The 5,720-nt window shown below is 36.7% G+C and overlaps 1 pseudogene; it reads right to left on the reverse strand.

Annotated features, from left to right (window-relative positions):
* Positions 1–3,795: 3,795 nt before the first annotated feature.
* On the reverse strand, positions 3,796–5,449 carry LOC110291047 (BRCA1-associated RING domain protein 1 pseudogene; annotated as a pseudogene).
* Positions 5,450–5,720: the final 271 nt, after the last annotated feature.

The following is a 5,720-nucleotide window of genomic DNA, read 5'->3' on the forward strand; positions in this document are numbered from 1 at the left end:
GACAGTGATTAAATCAAACTACCACAGAGTCGTGATCATATTCAGAGTTAATCTTCCCTCGTCACTTAAACTTCTCTGTAAACATACTCATAGATAGGTTCAGAGGTGTGTCTCCAAGAGATTTATTTATTTATATTTTATGCATGATGGTGTTTTTTTCTGTATATATGTATATATGCTTGGTGCCAAGGGTTAGAAGAAGATGTTGGATCCCCCTGGAACTGGAGTTAGATGTGAACTTTTATGCGGGTGTTAGGAATCAAAGCTGGGTCTTCTGTAAGAGCAGCAAGTGCTTTTAACTACTGAGCCATCCCTTCTGCCCATCAGAAGGGGTTCTAAAACCAGTCAAGTAGACAGGGAAGACAAGTCATCACATTTGGCTCATAGGACAACTGTGAAGACTCAATAAGAAAGTGTGCAGAATTATCTATGCCTCACTGTATAAAAAGTACAAAATTAAAGACTTATTGGTAGGAAGACACTGATGTGATCTTAGCATTATGCGTACTTATCAAAACACATCTAGAAAGTTGGTATCTAGCAGCAAACCAATTTCTACATTTTTATTCCCCAATTCTGATGAATGCCCAAAGTTTGACTTTGAAACTTGTGATAAAGACTGCCTAAACTCTTGAACTTTGAAACTTTTGCTAAAAGTGATTTTTCAGAACAAATCAAGAACTTCCAGTAAGTAAAAAATTGATAAATGGATTTGTGTTGAGGCTTAATGGCTATCTCAGTATGAGGTAGACTAACACATTTCCAGCTTGAAGAGAGCTAAATGAGTTCTAGCAATGTAAGGAGGAACACATCTTCCTTCCAAGAAACCTTTTGCAGAATCAGCAATTTTTCTCTGGTAAAATTTTTTTCTGAAGGCAATAAGTGAACCAAACATAAACTACTCATCCTTAGGGGGCATATGATGAAGATAAACATCCAAAGCATTCAATGGTTGTTTTGGTTTCAATATGAACTTCTGGAGAAGTCCAAACAACACCAAGTTGACCCAGTCATTACTCTGTCATAGGATTCATCAGATAAAAGCTTATTCTTTGGGATATTCTGCAGTGTTACAAACCCTTCTGTAATTCCAAGGAGGCCAAGCTAGAAGAAAGTGGAGGAAATCTAAATATAGTAAAGGTACTCTCAGTCTCTTATGCTTTGTTGACTACAGAGCATCAGTAAGAATATACTTGCATTAGAGATTTTTTTCAATACAAAATAGAAGTAAAGTAACTTTAGAAACTGAGAAATACCAATTACTTTAAAGCAATATTAAGAACATAAATCAGATACCATAAAATCTTGTCACAAAGGATTATATATAATGACATGACATAAAATACATGACAGAGGAAAATTAAGTAAGAATGAGTTTATTTTGTCTTATGTTCCCAGGGGTTATAGTCCATTCTGGTGAGGAAGGCATGGTAGGCAGAACCTGGAAGGAGCTGGCCGTGTTATATAACAATCAGGAACAGATATATATATATATATATATATATATATATATATATATATATATATATATATATATATCCCCATATATATATATATATATATATATATATATATAATATCCCCATATATATATATATGGGGATATTTGGATTCTCAACTACCCTGCATTAGGCATTTCAAATATGCACTAAAGGTTATCAAAATTGACACAAAAGTCATAGATGCAGTAAGATTAGACACCAAATTCAAAACAAAACAAAACATGTCCTTTAATTATCAGAATTAAAGGAGGAAGGTCAAATGGGTAAAAATAATGTATTTGTATGTTTATATTTGGATGCAGTGTGTGTGTGTGTGTGTGTGTGTGTGTGTGTGTGATGCTTGGCTGTGTGCTCCATTTATTTAGGAAAAATGTGCATATTCACAAAGAAATTTATAAGAAGAATTTTGTCTCATATATGTATGATCTCTTAGACATTCCTGAATTTTCAGACATCAAGATGGAGATCAGTGCAGGCCTTACTGCACATGGGAGGCCTGAAAGACAGAAAGCAATGGTGTGGGTTCCAGAGTGGACCTGAAAGACAGAATGCTGTAGATTCTAGGCTGTTCCTGAGAAACAAGGAATTAGCAGTGTAAGTCCTGAAACCGACAAATCTTGGCTCAATCCGACAGTATAGGTTGCATCCTGTCCTCTGCCTTCTTGCTTTATTAAGCATTCAACAGATGGAGTGGTGGACACTCATCCTGAAGAGGGGAGCTATGCTTTATGCAGTCTAAGATGCAAATACTATCCTCTTCCTGATATACCCTCAAGGATGATTCAAAATGATATTTAGCCAGATATCTGGGCACTCTATGCTCCAATTGAGTTAATGCATCGAATGTGCTGCCTGTAGTTTTGCATGCACTGTTTTGTGTTCCCAGCAAGTCGCACCCGCACACCCGCACATCCGCACACCCGCACACCCACACACCCACACACCCACACACCCACACACCCACACACCCACACACCCACACACCCACACACCCACACACCCACACACCCACACACCCACACACCCACACACCCACACACCGCAGGAGCTATCTCAGTTAGCTAATAGAAAACACATACACAGGGAGAGGGGGAGGGGGAGAGGGAGAGACCAGTTATTCTTAAAATGCCTAACTCAATGACTGAGCACTCCTAAATCCCCCCCCCCCACACACAAATGCAGGCCCAGTTGGGGAAGTGGCCAGCATCCACTTACCTGAGAATTCACACAGCTGGCTGACTTAATCTCCTCTGCTACTGCATCCTTTCCCAGTCTTCTAGCTTCTCTCTGTGTTCTACCCAAGCAACTCTCAATGTCCCGCCCCGTGCTCAGCCCTTGGATACTGGTAACTTTATTGATAGAACAAAAACCAATTGAGAGCAAGGACCTTCAGCTTCAGTAAACACAAATTCCCCATTAAATCCCAGCATCAGAACCACCCTCTACAAATGTTACCAAAATAAACAAACAAATAAATGACTGAATAGTTTCATATTCACTTATTTGAAATACTTGATCCCAAGATCCACAAAACTTCAAGTGCTGTGACGCATACATTTTGTGGCTCCTTTAGTTGTCTTATCTAATTCATCCTTTAGAGTGTGTTTGTGTGTGTGTGTACACACATGTGATGAGTGTATGGACTTGTATATGTGTGTGTGTACATTTGAGTGTGTGAGCTTACAGAGGGAAGTAGATAGACAGCAGACAACAAAGTCTCTTAAATTCTTTAATATATCTCATTTTGAATATTATTTTACATCAAACAAACTTTAAGTTTACATTCAATTTGTGTTTAATTACTTGCTTTAGGCTTAATCTTTACAACATATATAGAGTACTAGATAATGAGAGATATAAATTGGTCTTTCCCTCTAAGTCTGACCCTGTAAATGAATTACATTTTTACTTATCATGACTATAAACATAATTAAATACATTAAAGTGTTTGAACATTTATAAGAAGACTGGAGATTAACTTGCATGTCTTAATTCTCTTTAGAAGTTTACAATAAATTAGTACGATTTATAGAATTTGAATTTTCTAATTAGATTATAAATGTATCCCTGTTGAGTTTGAGCCTTAAACTTTATTATAAATATAGTCCATAAGAGACATTGGGAGCCTTGTTTTTCCTTAACTTTTTTATCAAGTGTTTCATTTTGTAAGATAAAGAAGAAAATGTGAATGATTCTACTCAGCCATAAAAATGTGAATGATCACACATAACACAATGGCTGGCTTCTTATGAGCCATACATGTTCAACTTAAAATGTATAACCAGTATTATGTTTAACTGTCAAGAGGAAGCAAATCAAAAGCCACTAAACAGCTAATAAGTCAGGTGGAAGACAATATGTAGACTTTGCCCTTATCAACCCTTTCTGTGTGATAGTGAAATAGACCTTTAAATGATGCATTGCACACAGAAGCATTGATCAAAGTCAGATTTGACATGATACACAATTTTGTTGATGGTTTGAGACATGCCATTGTTTGGCATGGGCTTTCTACTGAGGAGAAACAATTAGATTATTAAGGAGATGAGAATGATATTTGGAGTTTATCTCCAAAAAGAAGTAGTATCCATCAAATAAGTTGAGCTATAACTGTTCTCTGTTGAGCCTACTCCTCTCTGGAGTAGAGAGGAGTAGGAACTTTTATGTTTCTTGCTGTTTATATGCTTTGCTGTGGAGACAGGCTTTCACCCAATCAAATGTCAGAAGTTATCATCCACTGAGAATCCCAAGCATACACTTCAAAGGACTTTGAGCTTCATCATCAGAAACAACAACATGAGCTACTGTACTATCAAACTCAGCACATTCTTTAACCTTAAGAACTATCTCATGTTTGCTAAGTATTTTCTGTTGTTCTGAAGAAAGAGCCCACTGCTTATAAGCTGTAGCAGCCCATTCTTTCACTGCCCACCATTTATGATCAAGCACTGGAGAACTGAGAATAATTTATTCTTCTCTGGTAGTAATAATAATAATAATAATAATAATAATAATAATGATAACAATAATAAACAGCATTCCTGGAGACACTGCAAGACATTCTATGACACTGTAGGACATTAACTATATTCATGTGACCATTCTTGGCCAAACCATAGAGTGTTGTGCAATTCTGATAGCCACTTGTATTCAACAAAGTATTATGCTAGAGCAGCAATTTCACTACCTTCAAGATCTGTGGCTACAAATGTTATGAAATAGTGTCCATCCTGCATGGTCTATAACATTTGTGTTGTTTCCATTTTGCAAGTATATTCAACAGACAGTACACCACCCTTAATAGAAACAATATGAATTGAAGTCCTTCCTCTGTGATTTCTTTTTCAGGGTGCAATACAGTGTGACAGCTTGACTGTGGAGAAGCTTGACACTATTTTGCTGTGAAATGAATAGCTCAGCAGAGGTAAGGGTGTGCCTGGTGATAGGCTAACATACATTACTGTTTCTGTTGACTATAACATAAACTTGAAATTATCCTGAAGGCAGTGAAGAACAATCAACCAATAGTTTATTTTTTCACAAGCACTAATTTCTTAGTGAAATCTCTGATGTTCTTGGCATGTTGCTCTCATATCTGTTAGAGGTAGGACTGGGGGGGGGGGCAGATCTGCTGCAATCTTCATGATTTCCATTATTTCCTACTGAATTAAGCCCTTTTACACAGACCTTCCTTTCAGGAGTTATTGTCACTGTTTCTCAGTGTCAGGAAATGTTATATGCACAGCCAATAGTAAAGATACTTTAGCAGTCAAGCTTTTAGAACATTCAGATTCTGCAACAGAGCCACTTGCTAGTAAGTCTATTTTACCATGGACACTCACAACAGACCATTGGCTACAGAAGGACACAAGCCATTCCTTTAATTCTTCTTTGCAATCATATTTACTGGAGGAGGCTTGTTTTCTAGCAAGACCCTTGATGGCCATTTTCTTAAGTACCACAAGATGCTCCACTGGTGTCCAGATCCTTTTATACTTCTATAAAATATATATGACTCAATTTACTTCAAATAACTAAAGCTTAACAAAGTTAGCACATGTGTAGATGGTTAAAGATACATCTTTAAGTCAGTTTCTGTTAAAATATGTATAAGCATTAGTCATCAAACATATCTTGTTTATAAGTGCTATTTTCTATAAGCAAGGTTTATGGTTTTGTCCTCTATTACTATTTTTGCTCCTAGGATAAAGGTCACAC

This window comes from Mus caroli, unplaced genomic scaffold, assembly GCF_978045245.1.
Source record: "Mus caroli unplaced genomic scaffold, Mus_caroli_1 scaffold_3, whole genome shotgun sequence".
Classification (NCBI taxonomy): domain Eukaryota; kingdom Metazoa; phylum Chordata; class Mammalia; order Rodentia; family Muridae; genus Mus; species Mus caroli.